The sequence below is a fragment of the Gopherus evgoodei genome, chromosome 18 (genome assembly GCF_007399415.2).
Source record: "Gopherus evgoodei ecotype Sinaloan lineage chromosome 18, rGopEvg1_v1.p, whole genome shotgun sequence".
NCBI lineage: Eukaryota > Metazoa > Chordata > Testudines > Testudinidae > Gopherus > Gopherus evgoodei.
Genome location: NC_044339.1, coordinates 21,938,074 through 21,963,478, shown reverse-complemented (window position 1 = coordinate 21,963,478; position 25,405 = coordinate 21,938,074). Strand labels below are relative to the sequence as shown.

The 25,405-nt window shown below is 41.9% G+C and overlaps 1 protein-coding gene across 9 annotated transcripts in view; it reads right to left on the bottom strand.

Annotated features, from left to right (window-relative positions):
- Positions 1-25,405, bottom strand: part of CAMTA1 (calmodulin binding transcription activator 1) — an 865,798-nt gene that overhangs the window by 560,039 nt on the left and 280,354 nt on the right. The window lies entirely within an intron of this gene.

The window sequence follows — 25,405 nt, the reverse complement described above, 5'->3', positions numbered from 1 at the left end:
TTTTGCTGCTACAGACTAACGCGGCTTCCACTCTGAAACCTGATTTTTCTGTTGCACAATTATTAACAGAGTAGTAGGTTTGGAAAAATCTGGGGATAGTATTTATACAGGAGATACAGTAACGAATGGCAACCTGAAATTCAAACATTAGTTCAACAAGACTTTTGGAATAATCCACTACTGTGATAAACCCACCCTCACATTTATAACTAAAAACCTTATGTAGTGAGATATATTTTACTAGGCCATCATTTTGTCATTTATCAAACAAAAATAAAGGAAGAAAAGTACTTCAAAATTTCCCTGGAATTTGTTCTGTAACCAACTTTTAGTGATAAACGTTTCATTAAATTTATACTAATTTAAGATACAAATAAATTAGGACTACAATTTACATACAGAAATCTAGTTACTGTAGCAGCTGTTTACTTGATAGTGGGTGCAAGTGTCCCCAAGATATAGGGAGGATGTCACACACCTCAGTTTTCAGTTTGGAGAAACAGAATGGCCAGACTGGGTCAGACCAAAGGTCCATCCAGGCCAGTATCCTGCCTTCCGACAGTGGCCAGTGCCAGGTGCCCCAGAGGGAGTGAACAGAGCAGGGAATCAGCAAGTTGCCCATTCCCAGGTTCTGGCAAACAAAAAGAAGCCAGGTACAACATCCCCCTGCCTGTGCTGACTAAAATGGTCCATCAATGCTTTGTCTGATGGAGTTGAGTCCCCAAGAGCAGCCAAATGCCCCTACTGTTAGCACAGGAGGAGCATAGCTTGGTGGACAGAACCCAGACTCTTGGATTCTGTTCCCAGCTCTGACATTGTCTCATTGCCCAAAGTCACATAGTAATTCAACAGCTTTGTGCCTCATCTTTTCCTTCTGTAAAAGGAGACGGTACTATATGGGAGGTTATGTAGTGCAGAGGGTTTGTGCGAGTTAATATTTGTAGAAGTGCTTTACAAGCCTACGCTAAACGGTGCCAGAGAAGAGCACGGCAATGCTATGGGAACAAACCTCATCTCAGGAAGCCCTCGGGGCACAGAGCTGTAACTAGCTTGTGGGGCCCGATGCATCAACAGAGCCTGTAGGAGATTCTCCACATACAGCTCATGGAGTGGCATGGCAGAAAGGCATAGTCTGTGACCAACCCCAACCTACTGCCTTACCCCATGTAACCAACTGGAGGGGAGACACTGCAATTCTGCTCCTACTGCTCTCCTGTGAGATCCAGAAAAGAGCATGACACACGCACAAATCATCTGAAACCGGTAGCTACACCTCACTAGGCACATGGATAGCACACACATGTTCAGTCAGGGACTCGCAGGGTGCTTACATGGGGCTCTGCCTGTCAGCTCCGGCCTATCCAGCCCCACTCCGCCTCCATAGAAAGAGCACCAAATTTTCCCTAAGGCAGCCCTGGGACTCAGACAAGAGAAGGCATGATTGTTCAGCAGCTGAAGAGCTGCATTAAACTGCAGATCAATCAGAACACTGAGATCAGCAGGGGGAAAAATGTAATTTATAATTAACAGTCAGACACAGGTGACATGATGCTAAGGGAGGGCTTGTGGGAGCTACAGCCACCCCAAAATTGTCCTTAGCTCCCCATCCCCCATAACCCCCTTCCCAGGGCAAAGGTAAAACTTTATGCAGAAGTAAGGGTGGCTCTCTGGCCACCCAGGTCTGAAGGCAGCACTTGGCTGTGTCCAAAAGGAGAGTGAGAATGTGCACATGCCGCCTGCCTAACCATGTTTGTGCAGATTGTGCCTCTCTTAACCCATGTGCCTACAATACAGGGATCACTCACCGCTACAGTCCTTGCCTCCTTCTGAATACAGGAAGCATTCCCGTTTAGTGCTTGCCACAGCGTGGGCAGATGTGGGGAACACATGCTGCGCTGGGTGTCCCGCACACCACACCAACACAGGACAGGAATGAACTGCCACAGTCTGGAGAAACGGATAACAGCCAGATGCATTTCAGGACAATTGGTTTTAATGTATATCTGTCTCACTGTGGCCATATGAGCAATCATCTCTCTCTCCATATGAAACGGTACACCCAGACACTGTCTACTAGCTTCCATAGCTCATTCCAAGCCCCTGAAAATTAGTTTTAAAAAGCAATGCCAATGTGGATGGACCTTGGGCTACTGCAGAGCAGTGCAGAGGAGAGCTTGGTAATAAGCATTCAGGGACTAAACAAAACCAAAGAAGGACAAGTTCTGCATTCAAATGCTATGCACAAAATCTCTCAGCAGAAGCAGCTGTCAGAAAATGAACAAACACATTTGACCTGACCCTGCTGGAAAGAAAAAGAAAGTCAATGAGGTGACATCTCTTCAGCTGGTGATAATGCAGCCGGCTGGTCATGCCAAGTTAGGGAGCTTGGGGTGGGCGCTCTGTTTAACCCTGTGTGATGTGATGGGCTTTCTCAGCTGAGCTCCGCTAAGAGTCCAGTGTAACTATTGCTGGCTTCATTGTGAGGGAGGCCGGACAGGAGTAAGACAGCTTCTTTCATTTCAGTTGTTCACAGCCAGGATCTGCCTGACCTCAATTTATTTACTTCCCTTCAACTCCATGAAGGAAACTACTTCCACACAAGCCACTAGCACTGGGGAAACCTATTTCAGTGCATGGCATTACATAGTACTTAAGCTCCAGTCTGGGAGTCCTGTCAAAATGCAAATGTAGAAAGCCAAAGTCATAGTCCCTTGATTAGCAAAGCAAAAAGCTGATGAAAATGAGCACAGTACTAATGAAAATGCTGGGTGAGAACAGAGTGCTGCTAACCAACCTTCAGTGGCTCTTTTTCCACAGTCCAAAAATATTTTACGCAATGTGGCAACCTAATTAAAAATGTTGATTTACACACAAACTCTTGTTTGATTGTTGATTAATACTAATTATATACATAAATCTGGGCTGACCCCGGAACAGGAGGTGTTCAACCTGTCACAAATCAGGCTCAGAGGCGTGGGTGTTTTTAGCCTCCAGCCGAGACTTATCAGCTGTTTATAGGCATAAAACTCAGTGTGAAGTTTCTCTGCATCTTTATTCAGACAGTGATACAAGATTTCAATCACAACTTACAAGATATGATGGAGCACATGGCCCAATAGCAGTCCACACTGAGCAGCTGTCATGGCAAAGTCTCCATACACGTTCGGGCACAGCACCCACAAGGAACTAAAAGGGAGGGTCTCACAACGTACAGAAAGTCTCCCCCCCTTCAGGGATTTATCTGTTAATAGAGGAGTTAAGCTGCTTGTTTTATGGACTGCAGCCTGGATTCAGCATGTGCCTACACCTCCACACATGAGCAGTCCCAGTCAGTCCATTGATTTCAATGGGGCTATTACTCATCGGTTATAATTTAGGCACATGTTTAAGTATCTGGCAGAACCAAGGCCTGTATCAGAACTTCACAAAAAAGTTAAGTCCCTCCCCCTCCCATCTTCAAAATTAACCTCAAGACGATACCGATTTATTTATGTCAATTTAGTGACATCAATTAATGATGACAATGCAATTAACTGGAATCCCAGACAGTGAAAATAACTACATAATGCCTTCTTTAGAGGAAATCTGTTCTACATTCCCAATCAGACTTCATTAACACAAACTATTCCAGTAGAACATGGTAATCTAGTTATGGTCTGTGAAATACGAAGGCCCACAGTGTCATGCAGAATTAAGAGTAAACTAGTCTTAGTAAATGAAAGGGGGATGTATTTTATTTGTATTTTTCTTACAGTGATTGACATAATGAAATATTTATCTTGGGTGACATACTGATACTAGCCTGACATATGTACATCATGAAAAACATATTCTATTGTTTGCCATAACTAAAACTATATGATACCTTGCATGCCAGCTTCCCAAAATCTTACCTCTGCACATCATTTGGCATCTATATCAAACAAAAACAAGATGGTATCCATCAGTTCAATGTGTTATCCAAGTATTTTTTACTTCAGAGTGTAAAACACACAAGACACGTTCACAAGCAGCACCTAAAGCTGTCTCAGCATGGCATACTTCTGACTGATTGGACAATATCTTTGACTTCTTCTAAAAGTATTTTAAATCTAAAATGACTCGCTCTCTCTTTTGCCATTTTCACATTCTAAAGTCATAAGTTAAAGTCTATGCTGCAATTTATTCAGAATACCAGCATTCTTAATACTGATATATTCAGTATACTCCCTGCACAGAAAGATACAGAAACATAATTCAGGGAAGCTGACACACAAACGTCTGAATTCGGTGTCCATCAATAGACTGATACTTGCTGAGAATTTGGCTCAGGAAATATTTTCAAATATTCTGCATTCTCTGTTTTTATTCTGATTATGGTTTAACACCCTGCCTACCCTATTTGGCAAATTGCCTGTATACTGAATATATGAACATCATAATGAAATTGTGTTATCATGCAGATAAGACCAACTGTTCAGACAAGATACTGTATGCAGACTGCTTACTTGAAGAGTTAAGGTGACTTATAAACAGAAAAAAATTGAATATTACTCCAATATTTAATTTTTATGCACCCATGAGACTATTCCAAGTGTTTTAATGTTATTCATCTTGTATCTCAATTATTGATTTTATACAATTACCAGAATAGAAAGTTGTCACAAATTAAAAGAATTTCTCACATGAATCAACAACTTCTCTGTCTTTCCCGTTCCTCCTTCCTTCCCCTCCCCCTGCAAAAAAAATTCAGGCCACAGGGAACAAAACAAACTCCAATCAAATAAGCAAATCTAAATGTAAACAGCAACTCGAGTTATTTTGAACTATTAAGTGTCCCTCACTTATGTTAGGATCAGTAGCTGCATTTCATGATAAAGCTGCTAACAACCTATAGGTTTTATGCAAGACTGATTATTATAGTATAAACAAATTTGTTTTCATCCAACCCCCATCTTTTCCCAGACCTTTTCAATGGAAAGTATTTCCGACCTTACATAAATTATAGTAGGGTGTATTTAAGATTAACAGTTTAGTTGAAATTACTGATTTTCACATGAATTTATCTTGAACTAACTTTTAAGCAACATGCCCTGATTTAAGACCATGCAAATTAGTAAGAATCTTTTTTAAATTTCATGTATCCCTCCCAAGATCATAGGTGACACTAACCATTTCTAAATTTAGTACAGTACGCAAAGGATATTAAGATATTTGCTGCAGTATAAGCAACGTACTGTGGGAGAATGGTATTTTAAATACCTGGTGTTCATTGCTTTATTCCTTTTCCCCCTTTCTTTTGTCAGCAACTGGTATCATATTACAGCTAGGTAATTACTGCCCTTCACTTACCACCACCAGCAATGCTACTGTAGAAGAAACTGAAGGTGTTTTGTTTAAAAAAATCGTCATACATGGTACCTCCTTGCCAAAAATAAAATCTCCTAATGGTGGATATTATTAGATCTGATTGCACGTGTGTAACATTTGCCTGTCATGCATTCTCCACTGCCATTTGTGTAATATGCTTTCAATTCAACCTTACTGTTATTTTCATTTTAGAAACCTTCCATTAACACAGGACTTTTATTTTTCATACAAGTCTCTTGTAAACCTTGACTATTTGAAGGAAGGCTTTGTGTATTTTTATGCACACTAGATTTATGGAAATAATGAAGAAATTTGATTACAATTCCATTGTGGTTGTTAACCTTTTCTCATGAATATTTCCTTAAACTGGAGTACATTAGTTTAGTGTATTTTTATTTTTAAAGCATAATTTTTCCTGCTTGATGACAACTATGGACTGTAGTTGCAGCCATGGAATCTAAATATATTTTCAGTCTAATAACTACTCTATAGTATAGTACTAGTTAATCCCATAATTCTAATTAATTGGTCACCAGAAGACATAGTGCTCATAGGGCTTCCTTTTCTATATCCTTCAAGAAAACGCACTGTACGGTAAGATGCATTTAGAATTGTTCCCATGCTCTTCTGCATTTCTATGATGTTTTATATAACAATCACTGTATGGTATCTATTTTAATCTTGATTAATTCAAAGTGCCACGAAGACAATGAGCTATTCCTTACTCAATACACTGGAACCTCTTATAACAAAGTCATTTCAAACCCATATAACTTTATTGAGCCAAACCTAGGCATCAGTGAAGACAAAGGAAAAACTCCCATTAATTTCTTCAGCACCTCAGCTTGGCCTGGCACCATGAGCTGAGTTTCACTGTATCCAAAACTGTAAATTGCACATTTCTAGAAATGAACTGGGACTTTTATGCAACTTAGCTATAAAAACAGAGTTTCACGGTGTCCAGCTCACTGTCAATGGGATCAACCAAAGTAAATTCTCAAGGGAGCTAGAAACCTTAGGAATGATCATCCTAAAGGTAGCAGAGACATGTCCCCTGCTCTGATGGGCAAGAATCCACTTCAGTGCTACCTTTAGGAATCTCTAAAGCCTAGAAGGGAAAATACTACAGTGCTGTATAAACTTTACAAAGATGCAACACCTTTACCAGTTTATCTGCCCATGTACTAACTTCAGGCCACACTGTGACCAAATGCATATACAAGCCTGAATTTCAAACACAGGCAGATGGAAAGATCTTTTGTAATCTAATACCTCGGCTTTCCACTGTATCCATTAATGAGAGATCGCTACCATCTGTTCTTAGTAGCCAGAAATAGTATGACTTCAGAGTGTCACACTACACAACTGCACCTAAAGAGACTCCTCAAGCAGATGTCACTTCTAACTCATCTCAGGATGTTACAGCAAGCACTTGGGTGATAGATGATGGATATCCTCCCGCTTCTCACATGTCCTCCAGTTTCTCATATGCCAGGAGAAGCAGATCTAATTTTATCTCCCAAGAGATGGAACTACTTATGTAAAAGATTATTAAATATTCACTGTTGTTCCTAGGCATTGGTGGGTATAGAAGAGAGAGCTTAAAGATTAAAAAAAGCCACATTATTTTGACAGGATCCTGCCCACCCTCTGAGCCCTGGGATATGGGAAGAACAGGATATCCGATTAAGTGAGTTTTAGCCCACAAAAGCTTATGCCCAAATAAATGTGTTAGTCTCTAAGATGCCAAAAGTACTCCTCATTCTTTTTGCTGATACAGACTAATACAGCTACCACTCTGAAACCTATTGCTTGTGCTTCTAAAAGAAAAAGGAAAAGATAAAATATGACAAGATAGAAAAAAATAATGTTGGTGGTTAAGGTATTGTAGAAAAGAGTGGAAGAAGCCAAGCCAGGATTTCACCCCCTGAGCAACTCCAAGAGGCAGAACTCCGAGACTCCATTTAAGGATCAATGAACTCAGAGTGCACTCACACTCACATAACAGGCACAAATCACAGGCAGCTGCTTTTTATTTATTTATTTTAATTAGTTTATTGCTCCTGAAACACTGGGGAATAAAAGGCCAGGAGACTGAAGTTGCACAATTCCAAGCTGCAAGTATCACACACAGAGGAAGAGAGGGAATGACCTCCCCATGGGGTTAACCAGGGAAACAATACAAAAGAATTCCTGGAACAACACACAGCAGCTGGCTTACTAGGAAGACAGACCAATGACAGAGAAACACATGGTGCTCTGCAGGCTGCAATGGCTCTTCATCCAGTTAGGGGTGGACCTCAAGGTCCTGGTACTAACCCTTAAACCTCTTAGTGGGCTGTGGCCTGGCTAGTCAGAAATCACACAGTTGAGAACTCTGGGCAAGTGAGTGGTACTTGACTCTGTAGCTATCAGCACGTAGGATCCAGGTCATTCATGGTGGCAGGCCCTTGGCTGTGGAACTTTCTACCAACAGAGACTGAGATGGGCTTCAGCCTTGTCACTATCAGGGCATGACATAGGTCTCTTCTGTTTGCATGGACCATGCCTCAAAACTGATGCCTGGAAAATGGCCAGCAACATTTCTCTGGAGACAAACAAGAATAATCCTCCTTAAAATGAGTGGCATAACAAATAGAGGGGCGGAGAAGGTGGTCTTCTTACAGGAGAAAAGCTGCCACTGAACCTAGAAGTACCTGTGATGCGCATGTTGAGAATGCAGACGAAGCAGGTAGTGTTTTCCTGTGGTGGCGAATTCTGCACTCCAAGGGACAGTTCTGCAGGGAGACACTATCTCAGCCACAAACTTACAGAACATTGGTTGTTAAATTCTCCCCATTTGTCTTTATGTAGTGCGAGGCAACTTGACTCATGATGAGGAGATCTAGGACCTATCAAAGGTTCCAGAATCTAAAGAATCTATTGTGAGGAATGCACACCTGGGCATAATTTTGGTTTTCTTTGTATTTTCTGCTGCTACCACTTTTTGTGCAATTAAAGCCAAAGCCAATAAAGGCCTGAGCAGGAAGACTCTCACCCTGATGCAGGACTCACTTCTCTGACAAGAAGCACAGTTCTCTGTCACACGCAGATTCATAATTCAGGTTCACACACACAGGTGGAATGACATCTACAAGTTGGGCTGGACAGATATTAGTACTTTAATCCTAAAACTGGGACAATCCTGAGCCTAGTCTGGCAATGGAAAGAGGCAAAGCTTCCTAAAGCTTTTTCTGTTGAGACTTGTGTTAATAGATAAATCGCCTGTCATGGCAATAAAAGCCTGACCAGGTATGAACACTAGCTTCTAGAAGTGCTCTAATCAAATTTCAGAGGATTCTCAAACAATTTTTTTTTGGTGGGGGAGTGGAATTTGCACCATGAGATCAAAGTCAGCTTACTCCAACAGCAAGCTTGCTAGTGTCTAGCACTGAATGCTCTAAATGACAGGGAATGTCATGCTATGTGAATGCAAGACACCTACCAGTCCTTCCAAAGCCCAAGAGGGTTTGCCCCACTCTTACCCTAAACACTGAGGTGTAGAGCCCTGTGTGCATACAAAATCGGTCCCCACATCTGATCCACAGATATAAAGCAGATATCCACAGATTTGCAGAACTCTACTAAGGTGGCTAAAAATATTAAGGACTTCAAACTGTGTCAGCTGCTGCTTTTTTATCCTATTTCTACATAGCTTATTATCCAGTACCATTAAATCCTAACTATGCATTTTGAATCTACTTTTCAATTTACTACACTTAGTCAGCAATTCTCCTAATTATTTTAACAAGTTAGAAGTTGTATTTGTTTTATTATCATTACATCCCGTGTTCACTTTCCTAGACCACTAGCATGTCAAACTCAATCAGTTGCAAGAAAACAAGATTAAATGTCAGTTTTCATATGAATTATATGATTTGAAAACATAAAAATACAAGTATCTAATTATTTTGCCCTTTATATATGGTTACCTATGAAGTGATGTATGAAATTAAAAGTTTTAAATCATCAGAACTGAAAATTGACATATGGTTCTCAGTTTAAACAAAAAATTACTCAGGTCTTAAATAAAGTCTGCTTGGGGGAAGCAATGAAAGAGTGTGTCCCCACTTAAATATAGTGCTCCCATTACAGAATGGGTTTTCTTCCCGAGTAAAGTCCTCACCTCGCTGAGAGATGAACAAATCTAAAAAGAGCGTGGATGTTGCAAAAGGAAAAGTATTCTTAACTCTAAAGATGCAGGATGTGTATCTCAATTTTGTAAGCATACTTAAGTGTGTCCAAGGAGAGTTGTAATTTACCTGTTGGTAATTTAAATAGCATTGGGAGCAGAACACAATGCTTTATGTTTAACTAATTAGCCATATTAACCTTACAATTATAACACTATACCTACCTTAAGTTATTGTATTGATTTTTCTACTACTAAGATAATGCAACCCGTTAGACATTTATAAAATAATGCTCATAGTGAAAAAGGATACAAGATTAACACCCTGAACCGGCAGTAGCTGATGTGACATTGCTGGAAAGTCCATTGAAAACAAGAGATGTTATGACAGCGATTAATAGCTGCAAGAGCAGAAGGAGCAGTAAAGTTAAAAGACTATAAGCTCTTCAGTGGGAAGTGAACTCATGGTTACCAAATGTGTTGAACAGAGTTATAATAAATATGGGGATTCACTCAGAACACCTAGCACTCTGATAATGACCCCAACATGACGCCCAGCAATGCTGTAATACTAGACCCATTTGGGGTGTGATATAGCACCCACCGACGCCAGTGATGCTTTCATACTACACGAATAGGAATATTAGATTAGACATCAAAACTCCATTGACTTCCATGTGAGCAGGAGCACTTCACTGATCCTTAAGAGTGTAAAATATTTACAAACACCTTCGCATTATGATGGGAAGATATTCCAAATTGGAGAGCTCCAAACAGAGTCGCCTTTGGGAACACAAGACATAGTTCAGACCGAGCAACAAGATTTAATAATCTCATCTCTCATTTACCAAGTTGTTTATCCAGATAATAGTTATTTTCTATTCTGAATATAAGATGCAGTATCCCAGATACCATTCTGTGATGACTGTGGATAAATATCGACATTTTAACAGTCAGCAATGTTGCTCAAAATTTTTTAATTTAACTTCACCTAAAGTTTTCTTCATAGTGAAAAGGCTTTTGGATGTGTGGAAGTGTAATAATGATTCTGTGTTTTAAAATGGTTTGGTTATCAACCTTCCTTTAATAATAAACTGTTTCTCCTTACATAGTTATCCATCAGAATGGGTGAGTTAAAAATAGAACAGACAAATTTAATTAAATAAGATACGAGAAAGATATGCTTACTATCCTCTCTTCTAGCTCTCTTCTTTAGATCCATACAGGAAAGCAGTATAGAATTCCTTAGTTTAAAGTTGATATTCTAATGTTTGCAACCAATCCAGATAAATTTATCCAAATCCTGAAGAAATATTAGGTATAAAATCAAGTGCACAAAGTTTAAGCTTCCATTAGTGAATGAGCACTGGGGTTTTCCCTTATAAGGGCACAGACCATGCTAAAGTTAGCCTTAGCATGTCTTTTCCACATCTTTTTGTGCTGTACACAGGAGTCAGCATTCCCTCTTCATGGAGATTTAGGGAGCCTAGAATTAGACCTCAGAACAGTCTCTATGTAAAAGAATAGACAGACACAAATCAGACGTCAAGAATTATAACATTCAAAAACCAGTTAGAGAACACTTCAGTCTTCCTGGTCACTCGATTACAGATCTAAAAGTCACAATATTACAACAAAAAAACTTCAAAAACAGAGTCCAAAGAGAGACTGCTGAATTGGAATTAATTTGCAAATTGGACACCATTAAATTAGGCTTGAATAAAGACTGGGAGTGGATGGGTCATTACACAAAGTAAAACTATTTCCCTGTGTTTATTTTTCCCCTCTATGGATCCTCACACCTTCTTGTCAACTGCTGGGAATGGGCCATTTTGATTACCACTACAAAAAGTTTTTTTGCCTCTCCTGCTAGTAATAGCTCACCTTAACTGATCACTCTCCTTATAGTGTGTATGGTAACACCCAATGTTCATGTTCATGTTCTCTGTGTGTATATATATATCTTCCTACTGTATTTTCCACTGCATGCATCTGACAAAGTGGGTTTTAGCCCACGAAAGCTTATGCTCAAATAAATGTTAGCCTCTAAGGTGCCACAAGTACTCCTGTTCTTTTTGCAGATACAGACTAACAAGGCTGCTCCTCTGAAACAGAACATGTGTATAACTGCACCTTGCTCTCTCCTGGGCTACTGATGCCTGGAGGTAAGGTGTTTAGGATTCCAAAGACCCCTTGTGTTCACTGTAATTTAGCATTCACATTTCATTCCAAAGCCCTGAGGAGGCTTTCTGAGTTCTCCTCTTAAAAAGTCAGAGGCTGATGACTTTGGTCATCTGCTCAAGGGCCAGTTTTTCATTCAGAATGGTTCTACTGAGGCAGCGCAAATGCCATTTTATTAAACAAATTCAACCACTGTCACTTGTCTATTGCCCAATATTGAAAGTGCAACTCTGCAACATTGACTGACGGAAGCAGAACAGCCAGTCCAGATATTGTCTTTGTGAGTTCTCTCTGTGCTTGAATTCACTAGGCCAATTTTTGACAGTGGAATAGTAATGAGCCGAGTCAGCACAAAGAATGACAAAATGATGCATGGCCCTCTGTTGGGTGGATAAACCTCTTTAGTAAAAAATTAATTGATGGCGTGATACTTGATCCTGAAACTTGCAAGCAACAGCTAGCCAGCAAAGAACTGGGAACCCCCAGAACCATATGTATACACCTGAAGGTTTCTGCCAGAAGAATTCTGCTCTGGTTCAAGGTTACACCAAGAATTTCCTTAACCTCTTCTATGTAAAAATAAATAAAACAATAATAATAAAAATTACAACTACCAAAATAATGAATCACTTTAAATGAAACAGGAAAGCACACACACAGAGTATGCACGCATGGGGAAACTTCGTCCCTCTAATTTACTCACTAAATTAAATAACTAGGTATCATGGTGACTGGTGCACTAAAAATACATTGACAGATAACACGTGTGTGTGTGTGTGTGTGTGTGTGTGTACGCCCGTCCCCATCCTTTGATATACCTAATGCCAAGAATTTATAGCTGCAACCCATTTCCTATTGAAACCATATACTGGCCACTTAATTCAGATGCACATTTGCACAAAACAGGGAAAGGAGGTACACTAATTTATAATCACAATTTCAAAAGAACACACTCTTCTCTCTGCATTTATGTAGTCTGAGCTCCTATTCCTGAGACGTGCTAAGCTTTTACTAAGAGGTACTAAGCACCTCCAGGTCACGGACTTAAATGGGAGTTGCAAGCTGCCATGCACCTCAGAGAACTGAGTTCACAGTTTCTACACTGAACCTGTACTACAGTTAACACTGGAGCAAGTATGTGTCACAATCATTCATTCCGTGCAAAGTTCAATGACTTAGTGCACATTCACTGAAACGTACGGAATTTTAAAGTGAAAAAAGTCCCCATGATTTGCATGTACTTTTTCTGCTTTCTCATTTAAATTTTAGCAAATTATGTTGACGCTGGAAGAAGGAACATTCACAGATCTAATGAGAATTTTTACAAATATTTTACTCTATTATAATTGCTTTTTGAAAACAAGTTTGTTCCCTTTCCCCTACCCTGTCTTTCTCCTGTTTCCACTTCTGTATGAAAACTAATTATGTTAACTAGTGCCATGGTCAGTACATATTTGTTTTGTTAGTGACCTTTATTTCTTTAGGCAGGTTTTCATGCCACTTCAGAATCACACGCTGCATCATTTCTGGGCATTAATATTCTACGTCGCACATCCCACATGCTACAGCTTTTGAAAAGGAAAATTAAAATGAACTAGCAGCATGGACTGATAATGTCAATTAGCCAAAACTTCTAATGAATTCAGATTACACAGCAGACATTTCTAGCAATTGTGTATATTCACACTGTTGGAGAAGGGATTGGCCTGGTGTCAGCTTCTTTGTGTATTTTGTCAATACATAAAGAAGACGATCCCATACTATAGGTTTGGGGCCATGAGCAGAAATACTCTTTTGGCTTTGACAGTGCTAAAAAATCCCTTATAACAACCTCTCCCCCCACCTTTTTTTTTTTTTAATTAGTAAATCCCGTCATGAAAGTTCTAACAATTTGGGGAAAACATGGGAGGAAATTGCGTTGATATTAACTCCCTGGCAACAGAACTTCTTCACGACCATCTGACATGAACAGTCGTATTCAGTGGTGAGGTGGAGCCGGGACACTCGGCCGGGCAGGGCGGCTCCGGCCCAACTCTGGCCAGCTGGACGACCCGACTAGGGCCCCAGCCAAGCACCCCAGCTCCGGTCCCAACCCCGGCTGAGCGGCCAGCCCAGCCCCCACCTCCAGGTAGAACGGTAAGGGGGCAGAGAGCATAGAGGGGGTGTTGGAGAGAGGACAGGGGAGTTGGGGGGTGGATTAGTGTCGGGGCGGTCAGAGGGCAGGGAACAGGGGGATTGAATGGCGGCAACGATTCTGGGGGGGCAGTCAGGAAGGAGCAGGGGTTGGATGGGGAGGTAGAGGGCAGTCAGGGGGCAGGGAAGGAGGGTGGATGGAGCACGGATCCGGGGGAATCTGTCAAGGAATGTGGGGGGTTGGATGGGGCAGGAAACCTGGGGGGAACCCTAACCCTAGGGCGGGAAGCCCTATCCATTGGAACTCTAACCCTAGCTCCAAAAGCCCTACCCATAAAAACCCTAACCCTAGCTCCAAGTGCCCTACCCATAGGAACCCTAACCCTAGCTCCAAGTGCCCTACCCATAGGAACCCTAACCCTAGCTCCAAGTGCCCTACCCTTAGGAACCCTAACCCTAGCTCCAAGTGCCCTACCCATAGGAACCCTAACCCGAACTCCAAGTGCCCTACCCATAGGAACCCTAACCTTAGGGTGGGAAGCCCTACCCATAGGAACCCAAACCCTAGGGCGGGGTGCCCTCCCCATCGGAACCCTAACACTAGCTCCAAGTGCCCTACCCTTAGGAACCCTAACTCTAGAGCGGGAATCCCTCCCCATAGGATCCCTAACCCCAAGTGCCCTACACATAGGAACCCTAACCCTAGCTCCAAGTTCTCTACCCATAGGAACCCTAACCCTAGCTCCAAGTGCCCTACCCTTAGGAACCCTAACCCTAGGGCGGGAAGCCCTCCCCATAGGAACCCTAATCCTAGCTCCAAGTGCCCTACCCATAGGAACCCTAACCCTAGGGCGGGAAGCCCTCCCCATAGGAACCCTAACCCTAGCTCCAAGTGCCCTACCCTTAGGAACCCTAACCCTAGGGCTGGAAGCCCTATCAATAGGAACCCTAACCCTAGCTCCAAGTGCCCTACCCACAGGAACCCTAACCCTAGCTCCAAGTGCCCTACCCATAAAAACCCTAACCCTAGCTCCAAGTGCCCTACCCTTAGAAACCCCAACCCTAGGGCTGGAAGCCCTACCCATAGGAACCCTAACCCAAACTCCAAGTGCCCTACTCATAGGAACCCTAACCCTAGCTCCAAGTGCCCTACCCTTAGGAATCCTAACCCTAGGGCAGGAAGCCCTACCCATAGGAACCCTAACCCTAGTTCCAAGTGCCCTACCCACTCGTATTGTCAGATCTCCCACTACTTTTCTTGTTAGTGGGAAATCTGATGGAGGAAAGAATGAGAGGGGAAAGTGCAGCATTAGTGCATTCTGCACACACACACGAAGACTTGTTTTTCAGCTTCTATATTCTTGTTCTGTTCTTACAGCTATGACTGGATCAGAAAGCTACAGACTGAAGTCCTACACCAGGACAGCAGTCCAGATCCTGCAGTACAGGAAGAGCCATTCCAAGGCCTCTGAATAAGGACTGCTAGTGTGGAGGTTAATACTCTCTAGGACACAATTTTAAATAAAATATAATTAAGGACCCTGACCTCTCTACAATAAAACCAGTTTCAGTGTGCAAGATTGTGTGTGAACTATAGCTGATGGCACTGGGAAAGACAAATTTGGACTGCTTTGCATGATCATTGCCCTCCTGGTGCCCAACTCCTTATTGAAATGTGCTCTGCAAAAGCAAGTTCTGTTCCCCATACAGTATATTGTTGTCTGTTGCTTCCTAAATTTAAACCAATGGCAACCACACCTTTTCCTGATTATCTTCCTTCTCCAAGCCCTTTCTCCCTGAATGATTTCCTGTGTTTAATTTATATTGACTCTGCTGGAAGATTACCCACAATGTCACCTACTGGCTAGACTAGTCTCACTAATATTGGTCCAGACAAGCAGTCCAGTGGGAGGTTTCTTCAAAAGCTTGGATTGTAACTCTCAGGGGACGGAAGGGAAAATTCATGATAATTGTCAGGTTTGTGCCAAGATACTAAGAGTCATCTTGTAGTATTTAAAATACAATTTTTAATATTTTCTCACAGTAGACAGTCACACTGTGCTTGATGTATTCATTCATTCTCACATTGCAACCAAGTTTTCTAAGTAGCAGGAACTTTGTCTTTTTCATGAATATAAAACATTTCCATTAAAGGTCCATGTTTTTACATTCCAAATACTGGAGAGGCTGAGAAGTTCAAGACATTCATTATGTATCTATCACAACACCCACAAATGGCAGCAAGTCTGGCAAACTATTCTAATTCAATGTCTCTGCATTCATCCAAATTGTTTCAGGTGTATATGAAGTGACCTTTGAGTTCATACAGTTCTTGCTACTGATGCAATATGCAGATTTTACAAACAAGATTTAAGCTCACAGTGACTTTTCAAAACAGCTTAGAATAAAAAATTCACAATATAGAACATGAACTGGTTCTTATCAAAATGTCAAAATCTATTTTGCCATTAATCTTTGCTTAGAACATCTTTGCAAACTTTTGGAAAAGCACCATTGTTTACAGCACAAAAGTAACATGGAAACCAAAAGCTGGATCAGACAAGTACACCTCTACCCTGATATAATGCTGTCCTTGGGAGCCAAAAAAATCCTACCACGTTATAGGTGAAACCGCATTATATTGACCACCAGAGTGTGCAGCCCTGCCCCTCCAGAGCACTGCTTTACTGCGTTATATTCGAATTCGTGTTATATCAGGGTAGAGGAATGGAAACTTATAAAACACCAGTCCAGCTCTGATGTTTAAGGGTCAAACACTGACAGTTTCATTTTTTTGTTTGATTTTAGATTTGAACCTCCCCTACCCCATCCGAGTAACAGTCTCAGAGTTGGCGCTAAATCAGTAAACCTGACAGGAGGGTGCTCTGCCCTGGACACCCCAGATAAAGCTGCCTGGAATAGACTACTCTCCTCAGCTGCCCACACATTTCTGAAGAGCAGCCTGGGGGTACATGCAATTGCTCAACTGAATGAGATCTACCCTACTCCTTTGTCTAATTTTCCCTTCCCCTGTCATTTACCTAGGTAGTCTACTCAAGTGGGAGCTGCATATGAAATTGGAAGCAGCACACTTCTGTAACTGGCTGAAAAGGCCATGTTACTGTTCACCTGTCCAGGCTCACTGGGAGCAAGATCCAGTTCGGGCCCTTCAACATTATCGCAACATTCTGCGCTCTCTGCACACAATCTCCACAATCTTTTACATGGCACTGGCTTAACTGGAGGTCAGAGCTAATTACGAAAAAAATTAGTCCACTTCAGACAGAATCATAACACTATTAAGATCTAATACCATTTATTACTGTGACTCTCAACCAGACAGCATTAAAACTTGTGAAAGTGACTTTGCAAATTACCAAACAGTCACCAAGCTAATGAAGCAGGACTTCTAAAGAGACTGAGAAATACATCCCATATTATAAAGGACAGTAATCTACTACAAGGAGACATATTTGGTTTAAAGAAAAAATGCAGGACAATGTGAGAAATATTAATCCATACTGTATCAGACCACAGCTAGCTGAGACGGGCAATAGACTTAATTCTGATGCAGTAAGGCACAGGAAAGAGCTAATTCAATAGACAGACAGTAACAATAGTAACACTGTGCACTGATATTCCCATTCTCACCTACAGGATCTTGGAGAGATTAAATTGCTACAAGTTGTACCAACAATGAAGAAAGGTCTGAGACCACTTTCCCTGACTGCCATTTTATCTGAAATCAAAAGAACACGCTGCATTAGTGGTTCTTGAATTGTGGGAAACAGAATTAACAGTAACAAATATCAAACATAATATCCAAAATGTACTAACTTGTCCAATACTAATTTAAGTTCACAGTGCCATTTGGCACCAATGCACAGGGCTGCCCAGAGGATTCAGGGGGCCTGGGGCGAAGCAAAAACAAAGTTGCAATACTATAAAATACTATATTCTCATGGGGGCCCCTGCGGGGCCCGGGGCAAATTGCCTCACTTGCTCCCCTCCCCCCCTCCGGTGGCCCTGCAAATGCAACAAGCCAGCAAAAGCACGAAAGCATCTGGAGCAAACACTTTTCTATGTCACACCAATTCCCTCTCACGCAGATAAGTAGGAGCCCAACCTGACCATTTTCAGAGCACTCCCCTCCTTGCAAAAGTCTTTCTACAATAACCCAGGACAAGGAATCGCTACAAGCAACTACAATGGGAAAGGGGAGGGGAAAGCTGCCAAACCTGAGTGCATCCAGAACAGCCAGTTCTGTGAGTGTCCTAACCACGTTGGCCTACATTCTGCCACCTCCACTCACAACGCTGCACACACTCAGCTTTGAGCTCAGTGAAGTTCTGACCATTTCTACCAGCGGAGGATCTCCAGTCCAACAAGTAAAACCTGACTGCACAAAGACTCCCATAAAAATCCATGGGGCCCACCTACAGGGTGAGGAATCAAACAGGACTCAAAGCATCAGAACCTGGCCTTTCCTTTGGTGGTCAGTACAACAGTGTCAGGCACCCCAAAACAGTCGTTCCTATGACACACAGATGCATTTACGAAAGTTTTATGGCCTGATTCCCAAGGGTGCTGAGCACCTGCAACTCCCAGTGACTTCACCAGGAGCTAGTGTTGGCTCAGCACTTCTGAAAAATCAGCATCTGTGTTTAGGAAACATACTGACTTCTTTTCTATTCTCAATTATTCTTTGAACAAGTTTGCACCTTATGTGGATAGTTGCCTGACAGGGTTTTACTCTACTTTGGTTTGGCACCTGGAATTCTTTGGAGTAAGCCCCCCTGAATTCTGAGGTTATGAAACTGATGCACACACACTGCTGGATTACTTTAAAAAAAAACGAAGAGAAAAAAGGAAAGAAAAAGAGAGAAGGTGAATGGCAGAGCAGATGTGCAGAGTGGCATTTGGAAAAGTCTGTTTAGTACACTAGGGTGGAGGAGGACAACAAATGTAGAAGCGATTAGAAAATCCTTCCACCTTTTCAACTTCATGACTTCAAAACAAGACACAGAACAAAATGAGGTTTGTTCATTATTATTTTTATTGAAGAGAGAAGTTATTAAAAATACTTCCTGAATAAGACAGGTCTGACAGCTGTTCTATGCAGTTCTGGTTACATGTGATTCTTGGAAGAAAAATTTATTTAACTAACCTGTCTCGTTGGGATGTGTGTGCGTGCTGGTATTTGTATTTCTCATCTGTATCCACATCGGTCCCTAATGAATACTGGCATGAAAAAGGTGAGGGGTTGGAAGGTTATAGTACAAAACAATATGAAAATCAGAGTCATGGAAAATCTTTTCTCTATGACCCAGTGAGAGACAGCAGTCGTGCTACTGTCTGACCACCACAAGGACAAGGGGGGCACAAGGGGGAAGGGATGATTCTGAAGATCTCGCACAATTCAACAGAAATTCATTGTCACACAAAGAAAACTTCAGCTTCTCCCTTCTCTTGGTGCATGCGTTCATTAAGGAACGTTGAACATTACTCTTCCACATCATCATAAAAGCAGATGGGGGGAATAAAAATCAGCTCAAATCCTTGAGGAAAGATATTTGGATAATAATAATAATAATAGGAGATGTATCAATCTCCTAGAACTGGAAGGGACCTTGAAAGCCCCCTGCCTTCACTAGCAGGACCAATTTTTGCCCTAGATCCCTAAGCGGCCCCCTCAAGGATTGAACTCTCAAGCCTGGGTTTAGCAGGCCAATGCTCAAACCACTGAGCTATCCCTCCCCCCAAGTCATTGGGGGTCACTAAAATTATCAGATCCCTAGACCACAGAATTTGGGGCAGGAATTGGAGTCTCTCAAGTTACAGGACTCAGGATCCCCATTGGTCAGCTCTGTATAACCTAATCAAGAACTCTTTATATCACTAGCCTTAACCACAAACGCCAGCAAAAACAAGTGATTCTTACTCTTTGCTATTCTGTAGAATGACTGCATTTGGTCTGTGTTTGTGCAGTGCCTAACACAATGCAGTCCTGGTGCTGGCCACTAAGGTAGTACAAATAATAATACAAGAGCTTTTGGGAATCCATGAGATAAATTAAACACAAGAAACTGGCATAAACAACACTGAATATTTCAGACCCATGTTTTCTCTCTTTTGCACCAACTTAGCTTAACATTGAGAATTCTAATAATCTGTCACTTTAAATATTGCAAACTAGAAACAAGGAGACAGACAATAAAATTTGACTCTAGGATATGTTTCCTCTTAGCATTTGATGGCTAGGACAGTATGTTATTCAGTGAACCAAATCCTCCTTTACAAAAAAAAAAAGTATTTTCTTGGTAACTGGCCCAACAGTTTCAACCTTTTCCCAGCAGCTTTCAAATCCTGTTATACAGTAAACATTTGTACTGTAGCATTAATTTTCTCACTATAAACAAACCACAGTAATTTAGGCAGATCATTTGTTGAGTCACCCAATATGCTGGTGGGCAGAGAAATTTGCATTCCTTATTCAGGACAGCGTGTAATAATGCTATATAATATGACCTATACTAAAGTAGTCTGGTGTTAACTCTTGGGGGAAGCAAAGTCACACAATCCCACAAGATCCTAGCACAACCTTTGAAATACTTTAAATGTTAATGTCACCTTGGGATTTTAAGCAAGGAGAGCAATTAGGAGCATAGCTATGCAAGTTTGCATGCTTAAAATATTCCAAAACATTTATAAATCAAACTTGTGCCCTGGATACAGTTCAATTAACTCTATTAGCAGATCTCTACTTGTGATCTGTACATCTGACCTTTTAACCAGATATGAGTAACAATAGCCTATGGTAATACAAGTTACCAATATGCACAACTCCATGGTTCTGAATCAGTTGAAAATAATTGTTTCTTTTTCATAAACGAGCTCTCTCTAACTGCCATTTAGCCTAGCTAGGGTCAGCTTCAGCACACTAGTGGCAAGATTGAATATAAGAGGGAAAAATGCATTTTATGCTGCACTTATGTGGTCAGGTTCCTGGCCTACATATCTAAAACATGGATGGCCCTCAAATGTGTGCGCCAGGAAGTGGGAAGATATATCAGCTATCTCCTTTTGTTTATAAGCAAACATTGTTTGATTAAAGCATGGGGTACCTATTCCACCCCACAGATCTCCACACGTCACTGAACAAAAGGCATTGCTAGCCTTGGTGAAGTTTCAACACTTGAGGTACAGAGACAAGATTTTGCCACAAGAACAAGCCCTGATTGAACTTGTTCTCCCGAAGTGTGTCAAAAACGATAAAAGGTGTTGTCAAATGTCAGTCATTACCTACACACAGCTATTCATGTTCCTAGCACGGAGTTCACATAACACACCTGTCTTCTGTCTGAGTGCCTGAGGAGTGGAAAGCTAAAACTTTGCCACCCTCTGACTGCAGTAAATAATTTCATGTGCTCTGGTGCTGCCACTGAACCCTGCAAAAGCTAAGTTGACAGGACACTTCCCTAGCAGAATCCACAAGCAAGCTGTGAACGGTGCATAAACGGATTTGACAATCAATGCTTTGATGCGACTCGTTAAAGTTTAATATTGTCCAGGCATGTCAATGGCACTGTCCCAACTTGCACTCAGCAATATTTATATGAACTTTTCCAAGAAGCTAGTGACAAGGCTTGCCAGTTCTCCACCAGCATCTCACGTGGAAGAAATTATTTCTGAAAATTGGTCAAATGATCACTTTTCATCTCTGTATTTTCCTACACAAATTACCTTGCCTATGCCGCAGAGAGAAGTGAGTGCTACAGCACAGCCCCTGCCTCAGTTCATCTCTGCAGTAACAGTTTTCAATAATCTCATAACTACTATTTTAATGAAGTCACTTTCATGGTTCCTGCGCTAGGCTCACAGACCCTCACTGACAGGGTAAAACACATGCCCACTAACGGCTGGGCCAGGCAGCCCCTGCTCTCCAGGAAGCAGCCTCGAGTTTGCAAATCCATGCACACTGCCAGCGAGGGAATAAAAGGTTGTTGTGCTCTGGTGCAGATGTATATGGAGGCTAAGCGTGGGGGAGGGTAGGGTGTGCTCACATTAAATGGAGACGTTAATGGAGGACCAAAGTCCTCTGCATTCCCCTGTCTTGCTCAGGACTTTACCTCCTATTTATAAGCCAGATAATCTGCAGCTCTATTCTGCAGTGTCAAGCCCTGAAAGCTGGCTGCTGCATCCGCATTAATTACGGGATGCTTGGTTTGCTCATTTTCACGTCAGCACTCAGAATTGCCATCCAGCGAAGGCAGTGAGCAATGGAAGGGTCCCATCCTTGTCACCTCACCCCTGTGCATAAGCTTTGAAAACAGACTCGCTAGCTGGGCAATTGTTGTGAGTGTACTGAAGCCTTTGTTAAGTCACCTGCAGTGAGACACAACAAGAATTATTGGTGCTAAGAGTCCCTTTTTACACACTCATTCCTTATCTCCCATTTTATTAAATTACACTCTAGTTCAAGAGAGATTACCCAGGGCTGACATAAGCATGGGACAAAAGTGGTTTCCACAATAAGTTGCATTTTGACACTCTTAGGAGAGTTGATAGATTCACTGTGCATTTTCAGACTCCTATCTCTCTTCTGGAGCTTCTCCTGAACTAACCAAAACAGGTCATTCTCGAGGCTATTTCTGTGTATTCGAAGGTTGGTTTTTCAGCAATCACAGTAGACTGGAGGTGAAGAGTGCGTCCTCTGAAAACAATTGATTGCATTAAAAAGGGGGAGGAACAAATACAGCCAGGAGAAGTCACAGTTTCTCTATTAACTGAAGTTTTCTGGAAGTTGCTCTTCTAGAAAGGCCATAGGAGCACTGCTTTCCAGCAACACTCTCATCTTTGCTTCTGGATGCTGTCTGTGGAGTTTCAGACAGTCCGTTTGGGGACCAGGCAATATGCATGTAAATCTCCATATACTGCAGGTCACTTTGTCAGGTCATCGGAAGTATTAGTTTCCTGAGCTTTGATAGCCTGAAATGTACTAACGATGCTAGTTCATACCGTGCGGACTGCTCACAAACGCAGTGGCTCCACAGGACAGCAATCACATTGCTTGTTGAAGTATACATGAAAGTGACATGTTTCCTGCTCCCTTTTATGGACTTACTTTATTCTTCAGCCATCACCCCTGCCCTGCTTCTCCGGCTCCCAAATTAGCTCTGCTTTCCTCGGCCTTGGGGTGCATGGCAGTCTTGCATTGCAGCAATTCCAGAAGAGAGGAACTGATACAGTGGGATCCCAGTTGGGAAGACAGTTTCACTGCTGGCACTGGTTAAGATCAACAGCTCACCATCTTGCCCTGCAACAGAAGATTCCCACCCAAACAAGGTGGGAGGCTGACGAGCTACACAATCCCAGATTTGTCTCACTGTGTTGGACTTGGCATAGCTGAATTTAGAGGGAAAGCTCAAGGGAAAATGCCTGTTTTTCCCAAGTATTTTGGGGAGAGGAAGCAGAAATACAGATCATCGGACAGAACATTAATCACAACTTTGGTCATTTCAGGCCAATTACTGTTCAGGCCAGACCTGCCAGCCTATATATTCCCGAAACATAGGGTTTCTTTTGCACTCCTTTCCATTCCAAGAATGTGACAGTGTCATGGTTGGAGAGGGGCAGGGAAACTTTACCTAGCCATTGGTTTTTTTAATACTGAAGTGAAAGCATTTATGTGAGAATTTAGCAAATAGGTTCACCTGGTCTCATGGTAATAACTGCCTAGGAAATGACCAGCATCTCACACCTGACAAGTATTTGAAAAGCTTCAAATTGGTTGTTCAATAGCTGCAATTTTTCACACTTAGTCACTGAGTTAAAATGCACCAACTTTCTGCAGCAGCAGGCTGCTCCCCAGCTCTAATTTTATCACACACATGGGCACAAAATTAAATCAAATGTAGAAAAATATTTAGGGATATAAAATTGTTTTTAATGCTGACTCACTGACTTTTTTTGGGGGGTGGGGGGGCATAAATATTGTTCTCTACCTGAGTGGCAGCAGTCTGGCATGACATTCATCAAGGTGCTGCGGGAAGCAATCCTCCTTTGGCAGGGAAATAGGTTAGATATTCTAGTAGCTCTCTCTCCATTCTTTGACTCTATGACCTACATGCTGAGCAGATGCCCTTTGGTCTCAGGCACTGGAGTTATAGGCAGACTATATAAAATGTATAGTCACTCCAAAAACTCATAAGAGGAAGGACCATGTAGAAGGACATTTCATGTAACTGGGTCTTAATAGGCTGGGGACTTCTCCAAGCTTATACAGCACACTGCAAGTGATACAAGGTGCAAGGAGAGAGAGCCGAGAACCATTCAATAAATGCAAAATAAATGTGCATCTTGAAAAGCTCCTAGGAATTACTTTACATTTAGGATCTGAACATTGGGTCAAATTACACCAGCCTTGCCCCTCATGTCCCTGGAGAGATTCACCTGCGGTAGCAGGGGAATGACAAGCAACATTTCTCTCCCCCAGGGCTTCTGCCATTGGAGTCAACTCTAAATCTCACTGAGCTCCACAGAACAGAGGGCTGAATTCAGAGCATTCCCAGGCTGCACTGGCACAGCCCATTCCTGGCCAGTGCTGGCCAGATTCTGGCTACCTTCCATTTCCATTCTCCTCCCTTTTCCACTGAAGTGGGCCCCATGCCAGTGAAAGCTCATGCAGATCCTAGACAGACGTAGTCCATTATGTTAAGCAATGGACCTCACACTTTTGTAAGTGTGACTCATGTATCATCAGTTTCCGTTGTAACAAACGTAAACCTCTGTGACTCAGACAATCAATGAAAATAAAGCTTAGAAATGAATGAAAAAACAAGCAAACAAGCAAGCACAGGACACAACTCCAGTCAATTCCCAGCTCTTGGTAATGGTCTGACATCATTACGGACAGCCAATCAGAAAATGGTATTTGCATCCGGCATTCTAAAGCCATTCCATAGTGACTATTTAAAACCCTTGTTCAAAGAGCCTGCAGGAAAGTATTCCAATCCCACAGCTTAGTGGTCTGGCTTCATTTAAACTAAAGGCCACTTTGGATATGAATCATGCATCTGCAGCACCAGTTTCACAGAGAATATTAATGACCACCTAGTTAAACAAATTAAATAGATACTCCTAGACCAGACACTTTAGTGAAACAATTTCTGTCTCTCTTAATTGAAAGGACCTTCACACATTTCCTCATCTCTTAACTTTATTTGTATCTGTGGTAATTAACTATTAAGATCCCATTTGCACATGTAGATACTGAGCAGCCAGCAGGGAGAGAAGTTCAGGAGCTGAATTAGGATCAAAAGTCCTTGGAGCTGGAGAAGTCTAAGAACAGTGCTGCGGCTATAAAACAAAGTCAGCTAACAGAACTGAGACAGGACCTGGGTTGTGGCCCCCTGGGTACCAGCTGTGAGAACTTCAGCAGGTCTGGCAGGGGTGGGCCCTGCTGTTGACCTCTCTCCAGGAGCTGACACTAGTGGCTATTACACAGGGACTACATAGCCTTCTCCAGCAGTCTTGCAGACTATTAATAGCACAGGAATACAGCAGTCAGAG